This window comes from Aquarana catesbeiana, linkage group LG02, assembly GCF_042186555.1.
Source record: "Aquarana catesbeiana isolate 2022-GZ linkage group LG02, ASM4218655v1, whole genome shotgun sequence".
NCBI classification, from domain to species: Eukaryota; Metazoa; Chordata; class Amphibia; order Anura; family Ranidae; genus Aquarana; species Aquarana catesbeiana.
The window spans coordinates 155,992,854-156,019,975 of NC_133325.1; the positions used below are offsets into that span (position 1 = coordinate 155,992,854).

General features: G+C 42.2%; 1 protein-coding gene and 1 long non-coding RNA gene across 4 annotated transcripts in view; one reads left to right on the plus strand and one right to left on the minus strand.

The window, feature by feature from the left end:
* VDR (vitamin D receptor) overlaps positions 1-19,573 on the minus strand; it is a 315,543-nt gene extending 295,970 nt beyond the window's left edge. The window contains exon 1 of one of the 2 annotated variants that reach the window (XM_073613663.1): positions 19,345-19,573. The gene's annotated coding sequence lies outside the window, so the exon portion shown is untranslated. The remainder of the gene's footprint in view (positions 1-19,344) is intronic. The other variant, XM_073613662.1, reaches the window with a different exon arrangement.
* A 28-nt stretch (positions 19,574-19,601) lies between these two features.
* On the plus strand, positions 19,602-22,783 carry LOC141127335 (uncharacterized). Of its 2 annotated transcripts, none has more exons than XR_012241542.1 (3): positions 19,602-19,811; positions 22,201-22,359; positions 22,500-22,783. It is a non-coding gene; the product is annotated as an uncharacterized lncRNA (long non-coding RNA). The 2 variants fall into 2 exon arrangements; XR_012241543.1 differs by lacking the exon at positions 19,602-19,811 and adding an exon at positions 19,832-20,742.
* The last annotated feature ends 4,339 nt before the right edge of the window (positions 22,784-27,122 follow it).

A 27,122-nucleotide genomic window follows, 5' to 3' on the forward strand; every position in this document is an offset into this window, starting at 1 on the left:
GCAATGCTTTTATTTATTTTTTGCATGGTATTTGTAACATTTGCACATTGTCTTTAAGTTTTTTAGGACACTTTACAGTTTGGACTATTTGTTTTTTTTGTAGTTTGTACAAATTTCAGGAAATTAAGCTGTTGGGTAGTGCTAAAAGGGGACAGCAGTGTCACCATTTATAGGTTATAACCTCAAATTTTTAGGGGGAAAAAAATACCTTTAGAACCACTTTAATATGTTGTTAAACAGGCAGAGCAAACAGAGGCAAACAGTAGTACACTGATCTTCCCAAAGAAGTCAGCACAAGTCTGACCACTGGATTATAGGAAGGTAGAATACAAAAAAAGCAGACTGACCACACTGGGATGAATGTGCTACCATGCATAGCATGGTCAGTTTCAAATAGGAAAGCAGGACTAGCAGGATCACCAAGTATTTCACACAAAGGAAGGATACAGACACATATCAGAAATATGAATTGTGGGGGAAACATACACTTTAAGGCTCACGTGCATAAACCACAACACCACCTGCCTATAGTTTGCATGTTCTCCCTGTGCCTGCGTGGGTTTCCTCTGGGTACTCCGGTTTCCTCCAAGCTCTAAAGACATGCTGGTAGGTTAATTGGCTTTTGTCTAAATTGGACCTAGTAGGGGAATGTGAGAGTTAGGGACCTTAGATTGTAAGCTCCTTGAGGGTAGAGACCAACGTGAATGTAAAATGTACAGTGGAACCTTGGATTACGAGCATAATCCGTTCCAGGAGAATGCTCGTAATCCAAAGTACTCGCATATCAAAGCGAGTTTCCCGATTGAAGTTAATGGAAACGAAAATAATTTGGTCCGCATTGACTTCAATGGCAGGTAATACCGCATAAGGCCAGAGGTGGGGGGGGGCGCCGGAGAGCCTCGGAAATAGCCGGAAAGGCCCGAGGACACCTCGGCTGACCTCGGCAAACCTCAGATAGGTTCCGTTCCCGAGGTTTGCCAAGGTCAGCCGAGCTGTCCTCTGGTCTTTCCGTGCATTTCCAAACAGTGCCGATCGCAGCGATCGGCGCAGCACGGCTCCAGCGCCCCCCCACCTCAGGCCAAACGCGGTATTGCACACACTTTGGCAGGAATCGTGCTGGTTTTGCGAGACAACACTCGCAAACCAAGTTACGATTTTTAAAAATACAGTGCTCGTATTGCAAAACGCTCGTCAACCGCATTACTGGCAATCCGAGGTTCCACTGTATATGTAAAAGCGCTGCGTAAATTGACGGCGCTATATAAGTACCTTCATAATAATAATAAACATGCACATGTTTGTGGGCATAGGAGCCTATCACAATAATGCATGAACATACAGACACGTCCATCACAATCACTGCCGCCAACCAAAAGGATCATTGCTGAATGGTCTTTCACGCTGTTGTTTCTATAATTCCTGAAATTTATGCCTGTTATTGACCCAGCTTTTGCCTGACCTGCTTTAGGACTATCCTCATCTGCCTAGGTTTGCTGCTCATCTGTTACCGACCTCGCTTTGGACTTCTGACCAAGATTTTGCTTATCGACTCTGTACCCTGTTGCCTGTACATTGCCAACCTCTACTTGTTCCGGACCTTAATTCTGCCTATGGTTTGGCACCTTCCTGCTTAACTGTTACCGAATTCAGCTTGTGACCCGACTATGCTCATAACTGAACTTTGTGTGTCCTGTGTCCTACCCACTGTACCAGTGCTTGTATGATACCAGTGCTTCCAAGTTCCAGTCTTTAGTTTCAACTCCCTGGTGCTTGTGGACTTCCGGACCCTGGCAACCTCCACAGGTGTTCGGACAGGAATTATGCAAAAGGCCACCCTAGTCATCTCATGCTCTTTATACAAGTACATGGCACCAATCAAGCTTTACTGACTTGCAGTGCTGTGAAACTAATAAAAATGACATCCACCCATAAGAAAATACTTGCAAGAGAGGCAAACTCAGATTTCATATTATTCAAACAATGTGCAACACTTTACCAAGGTAACAGAACAATATAAAATCTGTATAATACAGCCCAAAATCATAATAATGAGGAAGGTTGTGATTGAGAGCAAAAGTCCATATAAAAAGAAAGTTATTCCAATATATAGTTAAAAGTAGCAAATATTAAACGCATTGCATAACAACCATCCATAAGGTGTCACCAGGTGCAAAGAACGTGAAAGGTTGTATTTAAAAGCACAAATCCATATAGAGAAAAAAAAAAAAAATCTTCCAATATACAGTTGCCAGTAGTACTATCAGCCATCTGCAGTTAACAACCCCCCAGGCTAAAGGCAATTGGAGGTAGAGATATCACTGATGGCTTCCAGTCCTCAAGGGCATAGATAAAAGATGATTAGCATTAAGGTGATTTCTTTTGCAGGATAGCCTGATGCAAAGTGGTAAGATCAGGAAAAAGTTGTAGGTGTGTTTTCACTTTTAAAGGCTTTCCAAGGGAAAGTTTTCCATAAAATCAATATATTTTATTTTTAGAGGATTACCAGATCAGTTAGCAGCCTTGGAGAGAAAATAAATAAATATTTACATGTTGTGTACCCCCTTATTTAGTTTTTACCACTTTAATTATAAAGATCATAAAAACAAATCATAATTTCTCAATAATTGTTATTCTGCAGGGCTATGTCAGCATATGTTTACTTGCTGGAAACTCAAACCCACGATTTGACCAAAGCTGACTAGGCTTTAGCACACGTGGGAGGCATTTAGGAGTTTCACAAGGTTCCACATTTACTTGCAGGACATCACTATACAAATGTCAACAACAATTCTGGGGCAGGATCAGCAATGAAGTGAGATTGTTATCAGATATAAAACTATGAACTTACTTTTCATAACATTATTTTGTCATTTATATTAACGGAAAATAACCATGTTATGTTAACAAATGGTCTCTCCACCTTTTCAGCTTTTGGATACATGCCAATTTGAATCAACCACCATATAGATCACAGCCATCTCTTCAGAACATTACAAAGTGCTCTTACACTAGGAGTAGGAATTTTTATTATAACACTGTGTGCTGTGATTTCTCCAGCCAGTCCTTAAGGGTACATTCACACCAGGCCCACTGCAAGATAAGACAAGATGCCTGGTCACTTATGCACACAGTTTACACTGCTGCATTGCGGTTGTGTGCAGGCAGTGTGTGCTGAAAAAAGCACTACATGCAATGCTTCTCACACCGTGGGGCAGCCAATTGAAATTAATAAAAAGGTTAATGTGTGACATTTCAATAAAGTTTGTTAAAAAAAAAAAAAATGTGAATAGTGCAATGAGTGGAGATCAGTACATCAGTGATCCCACCGTATCACACAGCACACCAGCCCTTGCATTGTTGCACATGGGGCTGCCGTAGCTGCAGACTGGTCTGGATGCCCATGCTGATCCTTGTCCACAGCCAAAAGCACCTACAATTGCATGGGCATGAGTATTGAGTAACTGGACCATGGAGCAATGGTAGAAGGTAGCCTGTTTGATGAATTCAAGAGTGGTTTGAGGAACACAACAGCGAGTTTGAGGCGTTGACTTGTCCTCCAAGTTCTCCAGATCTTAATTCAAATCGAGCATCTGTGGGATGTGTTGAGAAACTAATCCGATCTATGGAGGTCCTACCTTGCAACTTAAAGGACTTAAAAGGATTTGCTATGGGTGGGCTTGGTGCCAGATATCACAGCATACCTTCATAGGTCAAATGAAGTCCATACCTCAATGGGTGGGTTATGGGTGGTCATAATGTTATGACTTGTGTGTATTATTGCATTTATGTACCCTAAAATAAACTTTAGCATAATGTTTACTGACATTTTGCATTTCTTAAACCATTGTGCTAATAATGCGTGAAGAAAAAAATTGGAACTACCGCTATTTTATTCTCTAAGGTGTCTGCTTTCAGAAAATATATAATGTTTTGGGTGTGTTACGTAATCTTCAGGTCTAAAATTATTTTTTAGGCGTATACGCAAAACAGCTCTAGTAGCGAAAGGGTTAAAGCGTGCACAGATGTACAGGGAAACTGACACATGCATAGATGTCCCACATGGTTGTCAGGACCCAAAGCCCTGTGACATAACTCACTTGGGCAGCAGCAGAATGCAGGGCAAGCGGAGATTCGTTTTAGGTTGAAGGTCCACTTTAAACCACTACAGGGCACAAGAGTACTGTAGGGGACAGAGAACCTGACCACATTACAGACATTAATGCAAGGAAGTTAGGTCTCCTCTAGCTGTAACAAGACTGCATTGCTCGGTGGAGACAGAGCAAGGGTCTCCAGCAGTAAGATCTCAAAACTGAAGTTCCAGAAATACTGTATATGAAAAGATATTGGATGTGTAGCCACTAAAATGTATTCCTAAAAAGAAATAAATATCAGTTTTGGGCTTTGCGCTGATCCTTCAAAATGAGTGTGTCACTGCAGTATCATTCATAAAAATAAGTCACTAATCCATTGGAGATGTAACTGATGTTCTACATGTGAAATCCCTATTTTGGAGTACAGAACCCTTCAGGAGTACAGTTACATAAAGTGGAGCAGCTTATGTGACACTATCCAGGCACAGATTGCCAGACAAGTGGAGAGAAAAATGACACAAGTAGCAGACAGTATTCTGAAAACAGTTTAGCAGCCACTGAATCAAGGGGAACTCTCGACCAACCGATTAACACTTTAAGAACTGGTCTGATTCCAGACTTGTGAAGTTCCAAGCACATTTTAATAAGCTGAGACTGCAGTTCTGTGAGTGTTTTAGTGCATTAGACAGCTTTGTAACACCTCTAGAATAATTTAGGGGTTGTTCACACTAGCAGTTGAGGGGTGATAAACCTCCACGTTTGAAACATGTTTTTACTGCCCCCAACTGCTCTTCCTTTAGCTGCAGGGGCAGTGGTATACACATTCCGCAAGCTAGATGCTTGCTCCACAGCCATGGCTGAATTGTACCTACTGTGCAAGCGCCGTGCCATGATTACGTGACCCCTGTGCGCATTTAAGCAGACAATAAGAGCGAACCCAGAAAGAAGACCAGGCGAATATGGAAGCACCTGTTACCAGTGGGAGTGGAGACAGCTTTGCGCAGGAGGGCTTCTTTTGATAGGTAAATCTGTCATAATGTGCCAATACGCAGCGTATAGTAATATATTATGGCATAAACCACCTAGGGGGGCCTTTAAAAAAAAAAAAAAAAATAAAAACAAAGCAAGGTTTAATTCTACTATTCTATATATATATATATATATATATATATATATATATATATATATATATTATATATATATATATATATATATAATGTTTGGGGGTTCCAAGAAGTAATTTTCTAGCAAATAATACTGATTTTAACTTGTAAGCAACAAGTGTCAGAAAAAGGATTAGTCTTTAACCACTTAAATACCGGGCTATAGTCATAAGACATCTGCATATGGGATCTCCCATCCTGGGAGAGTGTCTTGGCTTCGCGTCGCTCCTGCGGGCCCCCAGGGGGCCTGCAGCATGGCGATCGGGGATGAGGTATGTCCCTCAGACACAGCCCATCCCAGATTCGTGTAAAGAGCCAATAAAAAATGTCTCTTTACCACGTGACCGGCTGTGTCCAATCACAGCCGGTCACATGTACTGCCCACGTGCACGGCGCGCACAGAGCGGCGATTGGGGACGAGGTTCGTCACCCTGACACAGCCCAACCCCCGATCGCAATAAAGAGCCAATGAAATTGGCTCTTTACCACGTGACCGGCTGTGTCCAATCACAGCCGGTCACAGAATGTCAACAAACCCCGATAACGAGATGTTACAGGGTTCTCCTCCTCACACACCGATTGTGTGTGAGGAGATTGCGGTAACATCTCGTTACCACTTACAGTGAACATCAACCACACTGATTGCCCCCCCCCCCCAAGAGGACCTGTCACCACCCATCAAAGTACCTGTCACCACCCATCAATGTATCTGTCGCAGTTCATCTGAGTACCCGAGTACCTGTCGCAGCCCATCTGAGTATCCGAGTACCTGTCACAGCCCATCTGAGTACCCGAGTACCTATCACAGCCCATCTGAGTACCCGAGTACCTATCACAGCCCATCTGAGAACCCGAGTACCTGACACAGCCCATCTGAGTACCTGTCACAGTTCATCCGAGTACCTGAGTACCTGTCACAGTTCATCCGAGTACCCAAGTACCTATCGCCATCCATCAGAGCACCCGAGTACCTATCTGTAGCCCAACAGAGTCCCCAAGTACCTGTCACCAGGTGAGAGTACCCAAGTACCTGTCACCAGGCCATCAGAGTACCCAAGTACCTGTCACCAGCCCATCAGAGTAAGCGCCCTTTCACACTGAGACGCTTTAAAAACGCCCTAAAACGCCCTTAGCGGTTTTACCGTGTTTTTTTCAAGCATGGGCGTCAAAGAACAACCCCCACCTCACTACATCACAATTTCAGTCCTGTTGTTGTAGATGCTCTCTTTTCTGCTTGCATGTTTACCTTTCTGTGAGATCATGTGACTTTTCTACAGCTCAGGGCGGATTATAGGCGCTATTCAGGCGTTTTTACAGCACTTTCAATTCATTTCAATGGAGAGGGGCGTTTTTGAAGCGTTTTTTTTCCAACGCCCAAAAGCTACTCCAAAGATGCTGCTTGCAGGACTTTTCTCAACGCACCGCCAGCGCAACGCCTCAGTGTGAAAGGGTCCATTGAGATGCACGAGGGGCCGTTTTAATAGCGGTATTTTTAGCACTAAAACGCCCCAGTGTGAAAGGGGTCTAACCGAGTATCTGTCACCAGCCCATCAGAGTAACCGAGTACCTGTCACCAGCCCATCAGAGTAACCGAGTACCTGTCACCAGGCCATCAGAGTATCTGAGTGCCTATCTGCAGCCATGCCTTATAGATTATACGTTGGGGTGTTTGCTTTCCAAAATGGGGTCATTTTGTGGGTAATTCCATTGTCCCTGGTGCTCAAGGACCTTCAAAAGTGTGATAGGTAGGGATGAAATGAGATGTGTAATTTATGCTCCTAGCACGCTTGAAGGTAATACTTAATGTTGGGCCTCTGTATGTGGCCAGGCTGTGTAAAGTCTCACACGTGGTATTGCCATACTCAGGAGGAGTAGCAAAATGTATTTTGGGGTGTAATTGGAAGTATGCATATTCTGTGTGTGAGAAATAACTTGTTATTATGACAAGTTTGTGAAAAAAAAACTTCATTTTCCCAAGAATTGTGGGAAAAAATTACAACTTCAAAAATCTCCTTATGCCTCTTACTATATATCTTTGGCTGTCTACTCAAAAAGGGGTCATTTGGGGGGTATTTGTACTTTCCTGACATTTCAGGGCCTCAAGAAATGAGATAGGCCGTCAGTGCATCAGGTGTGATCAATTTTCAATGATTTGCACCATAGCTTGTAGACTCTAACTTTCACAGAGACTAAAGAATATCCACTAATTTGGGTTATTTTTACCAAGGAGGTGTAGCAGTATACATTTTTGCCCCAAATTTATGAACAAAAATTACTTATTTGCAAAATTTTATCATAGAAACTAAAAAAAAAAAAAAGTGTTTTTTTTTTTTTTCAAAATTTTCGCTCTTTTTTCACAAAAAATAAAAAACCCGGTGATGATTAAATACCACCAAAAGAAATCTCTATTTGTATGAAAAAAATGATAACAATTTTGTTTGGGTACAGTGTTGCATGACTGAGTAATTGGCATTCAAAGTGTGAGAGCACTGAAAGCTAAAAATTGGTCTGAGCAGGAAGGGTGTATAAATGCCCTGTATTGAAGTGGTTATAAGGACCAAGCCTCTTTCTGAGATTTGGTGTTTACACGTTAAAAACTGTTTTTCTTGCTAGAAAATTTATTAGAACCCCCAAAACATACATACATAGAAATTATATATATATATATATATATATATATATATATATATATATATATATATATATATATATATATATATATATATATATATATACACACACACACACACATACACCCTAGAGCATACAATGGCGGTCGTTGCAATACTTTGTCACACCGTATTTGCGCAGCGGTCTTACAAGTGCACTTTTTTCGGAAAAAAAATACACTTTTTTGAATTAAAAAATAAGACAACAGTAAAGTTAGCCCAATTTTTTTTATATTGTGAAAGATAATGTTACGCCGAGTAAATTGATACCCAACATGTCACGCTTCAAAATTGCACCCGCTCGTGGAATGGCGACAAACTTTTACCCTTAAAAATCTCCATAGGCAACATTTAAAAAATTCTACAGGTTGCATGTTTTGAGTTACAGATGAGGTCTGGGGCTAGAATTATTGATCTTGCTCTAACAATCGCGGCGATACCTCACATGTGCGGTTTGAACACCGTTTTCATATGCGGTCAACATGCAAACTCCAGGCAGGTAGTGTCGTGGTTGGGATTCGAACCAGCGACCCTTCTTACTGCTAGGCGAAAGTGCTATCCACTACACCACTGTGTTCATTTTGACTGCGGAGATGCTGCCAAACCAGAAGGGAAGATCTGAAGCCCTATTTCATCTGTCCTCCGTTAGCTTTTATACAATGGGGGGGATAATTGTGTCGATACAGGGTGTGGAGTGAGAGCGTTGATATTAATGCCTAGGTAAGCCCATTTTAAACTGAAAGCTTGTTTTTATACTATGAAGAGTCGGGTCAGTAAGGGATATATTTACAGATTTAGATTGTTTGAATGCAAGGCTGCAAAAGAGGGAGAATTTTCACAAACGGGGAAGGAATTTCAGGATGGTAATGATTGGAAAAATAGATCAGCATAAGGATATCATCTGCAAACATCCCTTTGATATCCGGATGTTGCCTAATTTTGATAGCCAGGGACTCTAGATAATATAAACAGCATAGGAGAAAGAAGGCAGCCCAGGCGAGTGCCGCAGTAAATTTGGAATCTGTGGGCTTTATAGCGTTTAATTGATAAAAGTGGCTATTGGGTCTCTATATAAACTATAGCGAGACCTAAATTCATTTTGGCGGCCAGGATTTTTGTCAGAATTTTTAAGTCTACATTGATCAGTGAGATCGAGCGATAGTTGCCAAACTCTCTATGATCTTTTCCCCTCTTGGGAATGACATAAATAAAAGCTGCATTCTCATGAGGAGGTACATACAAGCCTTTTCCAAGATCATTTAAGAAGCCCTTAGATGGGGAGACAATAGCTCTGCGTACTTTTTATAGTAGTGACTAGAGCTGCACAATTAATCGTCAAGAATCGGTAGTCGTGATCTTGACCAAATTAGTGTTTCCCGATTCCCTATGCAAAGAATTATCTCTGCTCTTCTGAAGCCACAGCTGTCAAAAGAAAGGAAGGAAAAAACTGGGCAGTCTGCTAAGAGTCCAAACATTCTTTATCAGTTGAACTTAAGTATAAACATTGTAACAATTTGTCAATGGAATAGACAGTTCAACCACTTAAACACTAAACCTTTTTCTGACATATGTTGGTTTCAAGTTAAAATCATTTTTTTTTTTTTGCTAGAAAATTACTTAGAACCCCCAAACATATACATATATATATATATATATATATATATATATATATATATATATATATATATATATATATATATATATATATATATATATATATATATATATATATATATATATATATATATATATATATATATATATTTTTTTTTTTTTTTTTTAGTAGACACCCTAGACCAGGGATATTCAATTAGCGGACCTCCAGCTGTTGCAAAACTATAAGTCCCATCATGCCTCTGCCTCTGGGTGTCATGCTTGTGCCTGTCAGAGTCTTGCTATGCCTCATGGGACTTGTAATTCTGCAACAGCTGGAGGTCTGCATATCCCTGCCCTAGAGAATAAAATGGTGGTTGAAGCAATATTTTATGTCACACTGTATTTGCGCAGCGGTCTTTCAAATGCAATTTTTTTGGAAAAAATTACTTTAATGAATTAAAAAAAAAAAAAAACAGTAAAGTTAGCCCATTTTTTTTTTTTTTGTATAATGTGAAAGATTTTACGTTACGAGAATCGTGATCTTTTTTTTCTGAGCAAAAAAATCGTGATTCTCATTTTGGCCAGAATCGTGCAGCTCTACTAGTGACCTGTGAATCCATCCAGACAAGGTGCTTTTGAAGGGTTTTTGAGTCTAATGGCCATCTGCACTTCCTTCTTGGTAAAGTCCACCTCCATAAGTTTGATGATTTCTCCTCAGAGCTGGAAGAGGAAGACCCTGAAAAAAATCCTCAGCTTTACTTTTAACAAAAGGTTCAGGAGATGCATATAATGGAGCATAAAAAAAAAAAAAAAAAAACTCTCTCATTATCGGTTTTTAAGTAAAAGTTCCTGTGCCAAAACGCAGTTTAGGAAGGTCCAATGCAAAATGTTTGGGTGATAGTTTCCTGGCTAAAAATGGGCTGGGTTTGTCGCCCAACGTGTAGAATTTATGTCTGCCCCATCTAATGACCTTTTCCACCTTAGTAGTAAGGCTCATGTTCAAGGCCGTATTAGCTTCTTTTATTTGCTTGCGCGTTGTTTAGGGTCGTTTATTAGGGTAGTGTCAAGGTGTGAGAATGATATGACAAGATCATGGCACCATAAAGATCTTAGCCGCATTGACAAATGGAAGTAATGGAGAGAATGTAAAAAGATGGTCTATTCAAGAGAATGTCCTACGTACATGGTGAAACAGTCTAGTGATTCTGAGGCTCTGGTTCAGTGGGTATTTCAAGATGTTTTATGGGGACCCAATTTGTCCAAAATCTGATCCAACAAGATATTGTTATCCCCACTCATGATTACGTGTCCTGTCATCTGTGGCAATAAGTTGTGTGACATAGTATGAAAAAAATAAATCGCATTGACCCACATTTCGAACGTAATATGAGGTAAGGGTCACTGAATGTTTATAAATCTTTCCAGAGGCTGTGAGAAGGCTACACTTTTTGAGAATGCTATCGCAACCCCCTTTTACTTCTCAGCACTGTTTGCATAAAGCAAATGGGGTACTTAAGATGAGAATATTTTGGAGCCAAAGAAAAAGAAAAATGGGTTTCTTGCAAAAGTACGATGTACATGCGTTTTTCATGCAATTCCATTGAAGTCTATGGAGCCAAAAACACACTGTGCTGCATGTTAAAAAAAAAAATAAAAAATAAATAATAAATAAAAAGCCCTTCACCCTCGGCACCAGTGGAAACTCCATAGATGTGAACGTGATCCATAGGAACTAATGTTTAACAAACTGTAGTGCGTTTCTGCAAACACACTGAAAAATGCATAGTTGTGAAACTAGACTTAATTCTCAAGCATCAACTTAAAAAAACGAATAACCTAGCCATTTAGGGCTATTCGTGCCTATTGTTTCCACTTTTTCACTGACCTTTAAAGTGCCAATTTAAGACAGTTTGAAGATTCTATAGTTTATGTGAATTAAAGCAGGTAAATTACTATAGGTAAACACAATGCTTTACCAAACTACCGTAAAAGCTCAGATCTTCAACATTATAGAATACACATCCCCAACAATATATTATGCAAGAGGCAGAAAGACATCGTAGAGGGATGATGGGACTTGTAGTTTTGGAACAGCTGGAGGCCCGCTAGTTTGAGATCCCTGCTCTAGAGAATAAAATGGTGGTAGTACACGATATTAGCACAAAGGTCTAGAAAATGCCAAATTTCAGTAAAAAATTAAATTAAATTAATTTTAGGGAAAACACTATACATTTTTGAGGTGAACTATAAAAGATGAGGCTGTGCTGAGTAAAACAGATACCCAGCATGTCAAACCTTAAAATTGCACAAGTCCATGAAATAGTGACAGGCGTCAGTACCCTATATTTTCCATAGGCAACGCTTTGAAAGCCCCTACAGAGCTCCATCAGGAGCTCTGGTGCTAAAATGATTGCTCTCACTCCAGCGTGTGCGGTGATGTGTAAACGTGTATCACAATCAACATTTTCATGCATAGGTATCCCAGATGCGTGTGTTTACATTCATACATGCGTGTATGTTGGGGGCCGTCAAAAAATTTGGAGGGGGGAGTTTATGTGCTTGGGTACAAATTTAAAATGTTTACACTTTTCCAATTTTTTTTCCCACCACATAGGGGACAAAAATTCCCCTATTTCAGTGGTTCTCAACCTCAGTCCTCAAGTACCCCCAACGGGCCATGTTTTGGGAACTTCCTTTAGATAAAATAGCTCTAATCAATACAATGTCATTGATATGGATTTAAGCAGCTGTGCAAAGTAAAAAAAACCTGAAAACATCGTTAGGGGTACTTGAGGACCGAGGTTGAGAACTACTGCCCTATTTAATGATTTTCTTAGGTTCACTCCAGGGTCTTTGGAAGCAATCAGACAGCTGCCAAGACACCGGATCAATTCCATCCGACAGCCAGCAGTCAGCTTGTAAAATAGACAGACACTCCCGATGCTTCAGCTCCCGGTAGTGTGTTTACCCCCCTAATGCACCAGTTGATGATGTCACAAGGAGGTGGGGTCACCCAGTGACATCACTGGGTAGCCCCATCCCTTAGCTTATTTTGTGTTCGGGTTGGCGTTCATCGTGATTGACGTTGGATCTACACCAAGGGACAATTTTTTTTTTTTTTTTTTATTTTAAAAAAGAATGCGTCAAAAACTGTTGTGTTTTTACTCACTTTTACAATTTTTTTGGGTGAATGAGTAGGGATACTATGTACCCCATACTCATTTACATTCGGGGGTGGAATCTTGGGGCCCCCTTGTTAAAGGTCAACCCCTGCACCCCCACAGCCTCCAGGCCAAGGTTTTGAGCAAGAGACCCTTGTCTTCATCAATATAGGGACAAGGTGCTTGGGGGGGGGGGAATGTGCCCCATGTGCCCCCTGTTGAGGGCATATAGCCTGGTATTGCTGGGGGGTGGGGCTCACTCGTTCCTCCTACAGTTCCTGACATACCAAGCTGCATGCTCAGACAGGGGTCTGGTATGGATTTTGGGGAGATCCCATGCCTTTTTTTTTTTTTTTTTTTTTTTTTTGGGCATGAAGTCCATACCCAAAGGGCCTGGCATGGATGGTGGGGAGCACGCAGTTTTATTTTCTCAATTTTTTATTTCCGTCAGTTGTTTTGTTTATATTGAGCTGTCAGCGGGGAATCCCACTGACAGCTTATGACTCATCCATTGTTAAGGATGTGGCGGCTGGCTTACCTGCTCCTTAACAACCAGCTATTAAATGGTTGTTAAGGATGCTAGTGGCCCCTCTGCTTGACGCTACTAAACCTAGCTTACACATTTTTTTTTTATCAGTGTTTAGCTTCTGGTATGCATGGTTCTAGTATGATTTTAAAGTAAAGTAATATTTAATCTTTAAAACACACCAAAGATTAGTGATTAGAGAAAAAAAGACCAGTCTTCCATCTACAGTAGATAAGTGATAGCTTAATGTAATCAAACCACCAATAATTTCAAGTACCCCTATCAGATGAACACACATTGCACTGCATACTATACATTTCAGTGATTAATATTATCAATTAAAAATGCTTATAAATTGCATGCCTGTATGTTTTAAATGCATTTTCAAAGCTCATGACTGGGAAAGTGGCACAACAGAAAAGGATATAAAAAGCGTAGGTGTACAAGCAATTTCAACATCAATGCTTAGGAAAGTGACAAACTAGATAGAAAACTGTGAAAGGAAAGGCAGGAGCACATTCAGGAGCACACAAATGCATCTAGGTGAATGCATGCAATGTACCCTAGAACATGCAAAAATATATATGTATAGTTGGGCACGCATTGTCAATTTTTGGTAGTATGATCAAGCTACTAAAATTGCCTGCAATTATTCACTGCACATAGTTAAACGCTTCTACACGCTAAACGCCATTGTTTCCTATGCGTATCAATCAATAGACAATTGCTGGCAATTCACTGCAGGCAAATTTAGATTGCTATGCCGAAAACCCATGTACAGTACTATTTTTATTTTACTGCACATTGCTGGATTTATAAAGCAAACACAAATTCACTTTGTTTAAAATGTTGCAGCTACAATGTTATTAAAAGGTTACAAATTGTGTTCTCGTCTCTTCTGCTTAATTTCCCACATTGTTTTGTGGAAGAGAGAAGACCATCCGGAGGAACTAGACTAAGATGACACCTGTAAATGAGCCATAACTGCCTGACACAGGCCGATTCATGCCATTATCCTAATACCCAAAGCTCAGACCCGACAACTCTGGGCATAAATGGAATGAATAGGTCTGGCATCAACACGTGCGCGCTGACTGTCGCATTTACCTGTATATCAAACTATGTTGTGTGCAGGCTGCGTCACTGTACAGAGGATAGGTCTTCTATCTAGATGTATAAAAAAACTATTTTAAATCCACACTTTTATCTACAGTCAGTGATGAGAAGGGCGCTACAGGGGGAAGCTTCTCAAACTTCACTGGATTCTATAGGTAGACAAACTTATCAAAATAATCCAGGAGACATATTAGTCATAGCTTTTAACAATGGGAAACTTTGGTGACCATGACAATACCATGATGAAACAGATCACTGCTCTCATTTTAAAGAACTGACTCATAGCCACAAAAAGAACAGGCAGGACAACAACTGAATATCACCCATCGACTTACCAAATCTACTCATTGTCATAACATGTTGTGTGCTGCCCATAGACATACAAACATGTCTGCATCAACACACCACACATAAAGTTCAAACAAAATTATATATATACACACACACACACACACACACACACACACACACACACGATCACCAAAAGTATTGGGACGCCTACCTTTACACGCACATGAACTTTAACCACTTCCCGCCTGGCCTATAGCCAATCACGGCTGATCACGATGTAAACAGGAAAAGCCATTGATCAGCTTTTGCTCACTCGCGTCTGACAGACACCAGTATAGGAGAGCCGATCGGCGGCTCTCCTGACAGGGGAGGTCTGCGCTGATTCTTTATCAGCGCAGCCCCCCCCCCCGCGGATGCCCACACTAGACCACCAGGGAAGGGGGCAACATGTGGTATGTACCCCATGGTCATCCACGTGCAAATGAATGCCCAATCTGTGCCAATCAGTGACTGGCACCATTAACAAATGACATCAGTAATGCCCAGCAATGCCACCCATGCAGTGTTGTATGACCACGCAATTGTCATTCAAATTGCAACAGCGCTGAAAGCTGAAAATTGGCCTGGGCAGGAAGGTGTATAAGTGCCTGGTATTGAAGTGGTTAATGGCATCCCAGTCTTAGTCCGTAGGGTTCAATATTGAGTTGGCCCACCCTTTGCAAATATAACAGCTTAACCTCTTCTGGGAAGGCTGTCCACAAGGATTAGGAGTGTGTCTATGGGAATGTTTAACCATTCTTCCAGAAGTGCATTTGTGAGGTCAGGCACTGATGTGGACGAGAAGGCCTGCCTCACAGTCTCTGCTGTAATTCATCCCAAAGGTGTTCTACTGGGTTGAGGTCAGGACAGTCAAGTTCCTCCACCTCAAACTCGCTCATCCATGTCTTTATGGACCTTGCTTTGTACACTGGTGCGCAGTCATGTTGGAACAGGAAGGGGCCATCTCCAAACTGTTCCCACAATGTTGGGAGCATAAAATTGTCCAAAATGTCTTGGTATGCTGATGCCTTAAGAGTTCCCTTCACTGGAACTAAGGGGCCAAGCCAACCCCTGAACAACAACCCCACACCATAATCCCCCTTCCACCAAATGATTTGGACCAGTGCACAAAACAAGATCCATAAAGATATGGATGAGCGAGTTTGGGGTGGCGGAACTTGACTGGTCTGCACAGAGTCCTAACCTCAACCTGATAGAACACCTTTGGGATGAATTAGAGTGGAGACTGAGCCAGGCCTTCTCGTCCAACATCAGTGCCTGACCTCACAAATGCGCTTCTGGCCAAAGATTCCCATAGACACACTTCTAAACCTTGTGGACAGCCTTCCCACAAGAGTTGAAGCTGTTATAGCTGCAAAGGGTGGACCAATGCAATATTGAACCCAACGGACTAAGACAAGGATGCCATCAAAGTTCATGTGCGTGTAAAGGCAGGCGTCAATACTTTTGGTAATATAGTGTATATACATAAACATACACACACACACACACACACACTTTAAATATGTCACCATCTCCCGGTAGTCCTTATCCACCCCGACTGAATGAGAGAGTCTTACATATTATGGTTGTGTCCCCCCCCCCCCATTATTATACTATGTAAGATTCCATCCTCCAGTCAGTGTGTATAAACACTAGAGGATTCTGAATTCTGGACTTCCAGTGCTCAGTCCCAATCAGCAATGTTATTCAGCTGAGAACTTACAGTTAAAGTAGTATCAAACATCTCTTATGTTGTAGCTTACCAATTCCTAGATGTGATGGCTGCATTTGTTTTCTTTGTTTAGGCGCCCTTTCCTTTATTTTCATCTGGTGATCCAACCAGTATGTCTGTTGATTTTAAACAGAACAACCTATCCTGCAGATGTAGCAGTTAAAGGGTTGAGACAAACTATTTACAACTGACAGTGGTGCTTACAACGATCAGCTTTTATTTAGTTATGTAAAACCATTATCCCAAAAGGAACAAAACTGTTGCTGTAACTTATTTCAAAGTGAGATGCTGGAGTTCAGCATCAATTGTGGTGTGACTCGTGCACATAGGAGACAGGGCATTTTGCCTTATCATACAGTGGGGCTGGGCTGAATAGCTGCCAACAGCAGTCCCTCCACATCTGATGTGAATGTACACCCTAACCCTAGGTTCACACCTATGAGTGTGGTGCGGGAATTGCATCTCGTCCCGCATCCACAACCACCCACAGCCAAATGGTGCTGCTCTTCAGAGAGACGCGGGGCTGCCTTTCATTCTGAATGACAACTCCACGCATCTCAGTGCCTTTGTGGGAGCTGCAGGGAAAATGCCCGGTCAAAGAGACCATGTGATTTCACTGCAACCACACTATTGAAAAGGTGAAAGCATTTTTTTTTTTGTGGAAACACATGCACAGCAGCCCATTCATTTGGATTAGCTGCCGTGCCCGTGCAAATGCGGCCCGCACAAAATGTGGAAGTGTGAACCTGGGGTGAATCTGCTAGTCCATCTAACACCCCCCCCCCCGACCTAGACTGACAATGCTGCAGTCCAATGGTGCCCCCCGTGCTTCTTCATCCAGAGTGGAGGCACTTTAATACAGGGGGGGTGTTACTGGCCAGATCATCAAGTGAAAACAGAGAAACATTTTTAAGCCTAAAAAAATAAGTGCCCGTAGATTATGCAATTTGGGTGGAAAGAAAGAAAATTGCTCGATTCCTCCATCAATACAATCAGTGCTGATGGGAGAATCCCTCCCGCATCACCCAGCCGGGAGCTGTCACTTCTGGTGGGTACAGACGCCGGCACTGATCGCAAGAAAAAAAAAAAATCGATGGATGTACTTCAGTACAACCAGCCTGCCCATAACTGGCCATCTATGGGCAGCTTAATGCAGCCACCACATCTAAGAATTGGTAAGCTGCAATATATTACATATCGGGTTTAATACCGCTTTAAAGAATATTTCCACGTTTGCAGTCCTATGTTTTTCGAAAGCCCAGCATTACATGTGCGTTATGTGCTCCCGCACACATGCCATTCCTAAAAACTATTTTCAAAAGATACAAAAAAAAAAAAAAAAAAAAAAAAAAAAAAAAAAAAAGGGGGGAATGAAAGGAGACTCTTGAGCCTCATCCAAAAATATAGAAAAAAAAAAAAAAGGTAACAATTGGAAAGAAATATATCCAGCTACCTAGAAATACTATGCTGTGCCATTATAGTCTGTATTTCTAGGTAGCTGGATATATTTATTTCCAGTAAAAGATCCCTTAAACTTTATTTTTGTTTCTTTGGAGTAGCTCTATACGCAGGGCTCTATGTGGGCAACCCGTACAGGTTAGAATAACTCCCAAATGTGTAATCAGAGGGGGCGCCTTATAGGACCGATTGATAGAGAAGTGTAGTGATGCGATGTGCCCCTCAAGCCTAGAGATCTTCTACCTTCTGCGAAGACATAAAGGGGTTGTTTACTATAAATGGAGAGTGCAAAATCTGGCGCAGCTCTGCATGGTAGCCAATCAGCTTTTAACTTTAGCTTGTTCAATGAAGCTTCGACAATAAAACCTGGAAGCTGATTGGCTACCATGCAGAGCTGCACCAGATTTTGCACTCTCCAGTTTTAGTAAATAAACCTCATGGTGCACATCTGATAGCTCACAGCTGATGATGACATGGAGCAGCACAGTACAGTGGAGGGTTCATCGTAATGGACATGTCTGAGCCTCTGTGACAGGGGAGTAGAAGACCTCATAAACAATAATGTGTGTTTAATAGCACAGTGTATGAGTATCAGTGTTGTGTGTATGTGTGGCTGTATTAGTGTGTGTATTAGCACAGTGTATATGTGTGTCAATGCGGTGTATGTATGTATCAGTGTGTGTGTGATTGTATATATGTCAGTGTGTGTGTGTGTATGTATGTATGTCAGTGTGTGTGTGTGTGTATGTATGTATGTCAGCGTGTGTGTGTGTGTATGTATGTATGTCAGCGTGTGTGTGTGTGTGTCTGATTGTATGTATGTCAGTGTGTGTGTGTGTGTGTATGTATGTATGTCAGCGTGTGTGTGTGTCTGATTGTATGTATGTCAGTCAGTGTGTGTCTGTCATTGTATGTGCGTGTGTAATTGTATGTATGTATGTCAGCGTGTGTGGGTCAATGTATGTATGTCAATGTGTGTGTGTGTGTGTGTGTGTGTGTGTGTGTGTGTGTGTCATTGTATGTATGTCAGTGTATGTCTGTCTGTCATTGTATGTATGTCAGTGTATGTCTGTCTGTCATTGTATGTATGTCAGTGTATGTCTGTCTGTCATTGTATGTATGTCAGTGTATGTCTGTCTGTCATTGTATGTATGTCAGTGTACGTCTGTCTGTCATTGTATGTATGTCAGTGTACGTAGGACAGTGTGTGTGTATTAGTACAGTGTACGTGTGTGTATTAGTACAGTGTACGTGTGTGTATTAGTACAGTGTACGTGTGTGTATTAGTACAGTGTACGTGTGTGTATTAGTACAGTGTACGTGTGTGTATTAGTACAGTGTACGTGTGTGTATTAGTACAGTGTACGTGTGTGGGTCAGTCAGCTATGAGAGGGTGTTCTCTCTGGGGTCCGCTGTAACCTTTGCTCTTGAAGGCTCCGTGTCCTCGGGGACTAGCGCCCCCTCCCTCTCTCTCTCTCTCCTCAGCAGTGGCCCCTTACCTGCTCACACACGCTGGCTCCGCGGCTCCTCTGCTCCTCACAAGAAACTTCCTGTCACTCTGAGAAGAGTGGAAAACACAGCGAAGGACGTGACAAGTTTCCCCGAAGGGAGGGAATGCCCCGGCCGGGGGGGGGGAGGAGATGAGCTGGGTACGTCCTTCCTGTGTCAGAGCCCCATTCACCGGCTATACCGTCACCCCTGCCTGCTGGGCGGCTCCGGGCCCCGCCCCCTACTGACTGACAGCGGCACTACTAGCTTGTCATCAGCGCTGAAAGCGGACGGCTCACCACCTGGGTGTTCACCGACCGGCCGCGGGGGGCGCTGCGGAGCACGTGCCCCTCTTGTTTATAGGGCGAGTGTGGAGGGTCATTCTGCGGCTGGCCCAGGAGGGTTCTGGAGTGCTGAGTGTCTGTCTATGGGACTGTCACAGGAAAGTGCCCGATGTCTGATCACAGCTGCCTGCGAGGTGCGCTCTACTGACATAGAAATCCTCTATAAGGGATCATTTACTCCACATGTGTTTTGAAAACGTATCCGGAGCACTTGTCATGTATTCCAATGGAAGGAGCTCCGAGCAGTGTGCTCAGCTCCGGGGATTACACACAAGGACAGCCTGGAGTAGTGTTTGCCTGGAACACAACTAAACCATTGCCCGGTCACACCACAAATACGCAGCCTGGATGCGCTTCTGCATGCGTGTTTTTGATGCGTTCCGTCATTTTCATTGTATTTTAGTGCTTTTTTTTTTTTTTTTAAGTGCCGGTTCCCACTGGTGCGATGTCTTAAGATCGGATGTGATTCGCATCACACTGCAGAACAAAACACGTGATCTCTGTGCAATGCAATTTCAGCCATAAGTGCCGGTTCACACTTGTGCGAGTTTATAACGAATGCGTTGCGTTAAACAAAAACTAGATTCGCATGTCATCCAAAAAGTAATTGTTTTCAATTACGGTCGTTCACATATATGCCTTGCGATTCCTCTCCGAATGCGATTAAAAAAAGGGTCTTGTGCGAGTTTACAGTGTTGCGTTGCGAATTTAGTCTCCATAGACATCAATGTAAATCGTTCTGGAAGCGCATTGTTGGTTCAGATATGTGCGAATTCTTCACCTCCAGCTCCTCCTTTCAACAGTTCGGTTCAACTCAGTTCTGCCCCCTCACTTCCTGTTTCCTGTCTCATGTCCATCTGTAAGCAGTTAAGATGGCCCCCAGGCGTCGGAACACCATTGATAATGAGGAGCTCATCAGACTTGTCCGTGACAGGCCTTATATATGGGACACCCGGATTGAAGAATACAAAAGCAATGCCCGGAAGAGCAGAGGCTGGGATGAAATTTGTAAAAGTCTGTATGGAGACTGGGATGACTTCACACCCCAGGTTCGCAAACATAAACGTAATTATATTTCTATTTATTCATCCCACTGACCACCAATGTAAGGGCATGCATCCCACTGACTACCAACGCCACTGACCACCAACCCCACTGACCACCAATGCCACTGACCACCAACCCCACTGTCCACCTACGCCACTGACCACCAACCCCACTGTCCACCAACCCCACTGACCACCAACCCCACTGACCACCAACCCCACTGACCACCAACCCCACTGACCACCAAGCCCACTGACCACCAACCCCACTGACCACCAATGCCACTGACCACCAATCCCACTGACCACCAACCCCACTGACCACCAAGCCCACTGACCACCAACCCCACTGACCACCAATGCCACTGACCACCAATCCCACTGACCACCAGTGTTGTGGAATGATATTGCATGCTCTGTATGTTGACACAGAAAGTGCAAAAAATAGATGGACACACTGTCGAACAATAAAACTTTATTACATTTATAGAACAAAGTACAGATAGTAGACGATGCAGCATTGACAGGGAAAAAGTTATTGGTCTTTATTGAATGGCATCAAGCTGCCATGATACCTCACTGGCAGGACTCATAAAGAAGTCAGTAAATTTCTCACGAATGCTGGCCCCTCTGTAATTGCCCCTTGTATGTGTCCAATCTGCGCCTTCCATCTCATCCATTAAAGAGTCCTCGAAAAGGTATCCATCTCTTTCGCGGACAAAATTGTGGAATGCACAGGCAGCTTTTACGGCAATTATGGCGTTTTCCATGTTTAAACTTATTGGCGTGTAAAGAAAACGCCATTTGTTTGCCAAGATTCCGAAAGTACACTCCACAACTCTTCGTGCTCTTGTTAGCCGATAATTAAAGACCCTTTTCTCCACAAACAGTGACCGGTTAGCGTATGGCCTGAGCATTTTTTCTGAAAGAGCAAAAGCCTCATCACTGACCAATATTAAAGGGAGAGAGGGTTCTGATGTTCCAGGGAGTGGTCGTTCGTTTGGGAGGTCTAGTGCATTCTCCCGAATCATTCTTCCAAAACTTGAGTGGGAAAAAATGCTGGAGTCAGTACTGCTCCCATAAGAACCAATGTCGATGTAGGTGAACGAGTAGTTTGCATCAGCCACTGCCAGAAAAACGAAAGAAAAATCTTTTTTATAATTAAAAAATGTTGTCCCACTACCGACTGGCCTCACAATTCTGATGTGCTTGCCGTCTATGGCACCAAAACAGTTAGGGAAGTTGCAACGCTCCCAAAACAACTTAGCTTTGGTGTTCTATTCCTCTTTGTTTGGTTTTCTCATGACCACATCTCTTAGGACCTCCCAGATGGCGATACAGGTGTCACGCACAATTATGCTCACCGTAGATTTTCCCAATTTGAACTCGTAGTGTAAGTTGGCAAATGAATTTCCAGTTGCTAGGTACCTGAAAAAAATATAAAATAAATTGGTTATGTTTTTTTTTTTTATTACAGAAGGACTCATACGCACTAGGTGGAGGAGCCTCAAGGACACACTTCAGAGACACCAGAGACTGCAGCGTGAATCAAGGAGTGGGTCTGGTGCCCCCCAAAGCGTCCCTATGCCTTCGCCAGATACATGGATTTTTTGAAGCCAGTACTAGAATTGAGGAAGTAAGTTATGATACATGAAATCGGTCACTCTATCATCTCTATCTAATTAACCAGTCCTAACCCTAACCTTTACTTCTCCCCCTATCAGCTATACTTTTTATTTCATAACAGAGTTCCAATTTAAATTTTTTGTATTGCAGCACAGAAGCAAGTTGGGAGGAGGAGGAGGGGGAGGAGGAGGCGCATGCTCCTAGTGTTGACGATGATGAAGGAGTATCATTTGCTTGCACAAATCAGGAGGATTCATCTATGGAGCTCCAGGGTGAGCTGATCGAGGTACACGAGTCCTCTGCTCCGGAGCGAGATAATGAGGATACGGATGTTTCGACACCGTCCAGCAGAAGGCAAAGGCAAGCATCTGCTTCCCGCAGGAAGAAAAGCAGCAGGGCAGCAGAACAGATTGAAGACCAGGACCAGACCAATAAATTACTAAACATAGTGTCAGGTATATAAAAGGAAAATACTGCGCTATATCGATGCAAAAAAAATTAATATAAATATAACTAAACCAATAAGCAGCTGCTAAAGTGAGATACACACACCAACAATAAATTTCAAAAAAGAGCAGCGCTACCCCCCAAATATTATATAATAAAGATCAGATACAATTCGTTAATTAATTTAAACACTAATAAATCAATTGTGATCAAAAACACCAACTAAAAGTCCATCTTCTCAATTCTGCAGTGATAGAAAGGGAAGTGCCACGCATCAACAGATGCTAAGAAAACAGTGTAACTGTGCATCCAAAATTAGCTCAAAAAGATAGTAGTAATGGTCCACAATAAGTCACAATAAGTATTAGTCCACAATAAGTGAATTCAACCTCCACCACACCTTCAGTGTTTAAGAAGAATGCTCGCTTACCAGATGGCAAGCAATTAGAGCTTGCGGTTTAAACCCAACCAGGGCCTTTCTCCAGGTCCAGGATACAAAGGTCTGAGGGAGAACCCATCCAGGAGGTCAGCAGAGGATCACCAAACTCGCCACCCAGAATCGTCCCCAGATCAAATGAGGTGATGATCAGATGTTCCAAAAATATATAAAGGACTCACCATAGCGTAACACGTTTAAAACTATGTTTATTATAAAAAAGAAAGCCACTTACAATGTATCGTAGCAGTTAAAAGCAGTACAGCCGGCCGGCTTATGCGAACACCCGTCCCTTCGGACACAAACGCGAGACGTCAGCACGTCAGCTCCTCCCGACGCGCGTTTCGTCATATAATGACGTCGTCTGGGGCACGGGCGACGCACTGACGTGTCGCGTATACATAGAAATTTCAAGGAACCAAGCCTCGTTATGGGACCAAAACCGGAAATCATCCGCGTCCCATCTCCCGATGAACCGGAAGTCAATAACGGCCATTTTAGCTCCTGGAAACGGATCCCATATCATAGTACAGATACATAACTAAATATCCAGGTAAGAAATAAAGAATTAATTTAAACAATCTCGCCATACTGACACCCTATGGATAAAAGACAAATTATGCCTCCTAATTCATGGAGGAACATAAATAATTGAAGTCTTAAAGCAAAAATTAATTAGTTGTTTCAGGCGACATTATTCAACACCTAAAAATATTAAAAAATATTAAAAATTATATAAAATTATAAATAAAAACATGCAGAGAATTTATTGGTTATTTAAAGAAACTACTTAATTAAAAGAAAACAGAAAACCATATACCTAATATAATAATGTGTAACCGTTCTAAACAAAAATAAGACCGCCTACTTTAAAGGGAGGGTAGATATTCTGCACCTAATCTCAACAGTTAAATAAAAGTTAAATAAGTAAGTAGTAACGCCACAAAAATACATAGTCTCAGGAATTATCTATAAACGCATTTGTGTCTACATCTACGTTTAACCCGTAGGGGGTGTAACATTTGACCTTATGGATCCATAGCATCTCTAACCTGGAGATGCTCCTGACCAGAGAACTACCCCTCCAATGGGGACGATATTTATCTATCCCTAAAAAGATCGTATTAGAGGGATCCTTGTTGTGAGTATTCAAATAATGTTTGGAGACCGAGTGTTTTGGGAATCCATTCTTGATATTAGTAATATGTTCATTCAGTCTGACGGAGAGGGGTCGTCTAGTTCTGCCCACATACTGCAACCCACAGGGGCACTGTAGCAGATAGACGACCCCCTCCGTCGAACATGTTATGAATGGCTCAATCACATGTTCCCTCTGTGTAGTGTGGGAAGTAAACTTATGAGTACGTCTCTGTATGCCCTTATTAATGGAGCACACCCTACATCTACCACACTTGTAATATCCTGTAAAATTACCAAAAAAACTTAATTTAGTAGTAGGGGGATCTATAACATTGGGGGCCAGTCGATCTCTAAGACACGGTGCTCCCCTAAATACCATTTGAGGCCTAACAGGTAGAATAGACCTAAGGACAGGGTCATTATTCAAAATATGCCAATGTTTCTGCACTAAATTCCTAATTTGGTTATACTGAACTGAATAGGTGGTGATGAAAGGGACCAAGGCAGAATTCTGCTCACGAGGTGGTCTATCCCTTAACAGATCACTCCTATCCAGATTTACCACTGAATGAAGAGTGGAACTAAGAGTATCTTGTGGGTAACCCTTCTCCAAAAATCTCTTGGTGAGAACATCCGCCTGTTCCAAAAACTCAGCAGCATCAGAGCAGTTACGCCTCAAACGTATATACTGGCTCTTAGGAACAGAACGAAGCCAGGCCTGATGATGACAACTATCCATAGAGATATAAGAGTTTCGATCTGTACTTTTAAAAAACGTGGAGGTACTAAACTGATTGTGACGGATGCCTATATTAAGATCCAAAAAACTAACAGCAGATTGGCTGGCTTCAAAATTTAAAACAATGCCTCTATCGTTCTTATTGAGGTCTTCCATAAATTGATCAAGGTCGCTCCGAGAACCGTCCCAAAGGAGGAGGACGTCATCGATGTACCTGGCCCACAACTTGAGTTGGGGCCTTCGGCAAACATAGATGACGTCCTCCTCCCACAAAGCCATAAAAAGGTTCGCAAGACTGGGGGCGTATTTAGCCCCCATAGCCACTCCGCGATCTTGGCGGTAGAACTGCTTGTCGAACCAAAAATAATTATGTGAAGCAGCATACCTCAGAAGGTCCATGATAAAATTAATCTGCTCATCAAACAAATCAGAATCTCTTCTGAGGTAATACTCAACTGCAAAAAGGCCTAAATCATGAGGAATTATTGTATACAAGGACGTCACGTCTGCGGTGACCAACCATGTAGATGCAGTAGGGGTATAATTAGACAAAATATTTATTACATGCCTAGAGTCTTTAATTAGAGAGGGCATCCTAGCAACCAAAGGTTGCAAGAAGTCAATATACTTGCCCACCCGGGACGTAAGGGAATCAATCCCACTCACAATAGGACGTCCCGGGGGGCAAGTAGGGTGCTTATGAACTTTCGGCAAATAGTATATCACTGGTGTACGAGGTGCTTTGGGGATAAGATACAGCTTCTCTTTTTTGTTGATAATACCCTGTGTGTAACCATTATCAACAATCTTCGTTAATTCACCCAAATAAGGGATTTTAGGGTCTCGTTTTAACGGGGTATAGGTATCCCTGTCACCCAGAATTCTATACATTTCTGTTAAATAATCGTCTCGATTAAGAATGACAATCCCCCCTCCCTTATCGGCAGGTCTAATAACTATTTCTTTGTTGCTACATAGTGAGTCTAGTCCCAATTGAAGTTCACGACTCTGTCTTGCCTTCTTAATAGGCATTACTTCAAGATCTCTCAACAATACATCACGAAAAACTTTAATGGATGGAGCCAATGCCCCCGGGGGATTGAATAGGGAGGCATTAGCAAGCTTGGTATGCTGATAATCATTAAACACCTGGCTGCGATCTGTAATCGGATTAGAGAGCAAATACCTTTTAATATTGACCTTTCTAATAAACTTGTGGACATCCATATATGTCTCAAATTTATTGAGCTTGCGAGGGGGTGCGAACTTAAGGCCTTTGTCTAATAACTGTTTTTCATTAGCATTAAGAATAACGGAACTTAAATTAAAAATTCCTGCTCCAGCTATCTTTTTATTCTTTTTTGCTCGTAATCGTCTCCCCCCCCTGGTTCCTCTCCTTGGTCTACGGCCCTCTTGATCCCCTGTGTGGGCCTGTGAAAACCCCACTGTTGGGAATTTTGACAGGAAGATCTAGGGTTAGCATGGCTCATCCCTCTATTAATACCCTGTTGTTGGGATGGACCAGAAAGGTCTCTATTGGGGGGGGGGGTTTGAGGAAGTAAGTTATGATACATGAAATCGGTCACTCTATCATCTCTATCTAATTAACCAGTCCTAACCCTAACCTTTACTTCTCCCCCTATCAGCTATACTTTTTATTTCATAACAGAGTTCCAATTTAAATTTTTTGTATTGCAGCACAGAAGCAAGTTGGGAGGAGGAGGAGGGGGAGGAGGAGGCGCATGCTCCTAGTGTTGACGATGATGAAGGAGTATCATTTGCTTGCACAAATCAGGAGGATTCATCTATGGAGCTCCAGGGTGAGCTGATCGAGGTACACGAGTCCTCTGCTCCGGAGCGAGATAATGAGGATACGGATGTTTCGACACCGTCCAGCAGAAGGCAAAGGCAAGCATCTGCTTCCCGCAGGAAGAAAAGCAGCAGGGCAGCAGAACAGATTGAAGACCAGGACCAGACCAATAAATTACTAAACATAGTGTCAGGTATCACT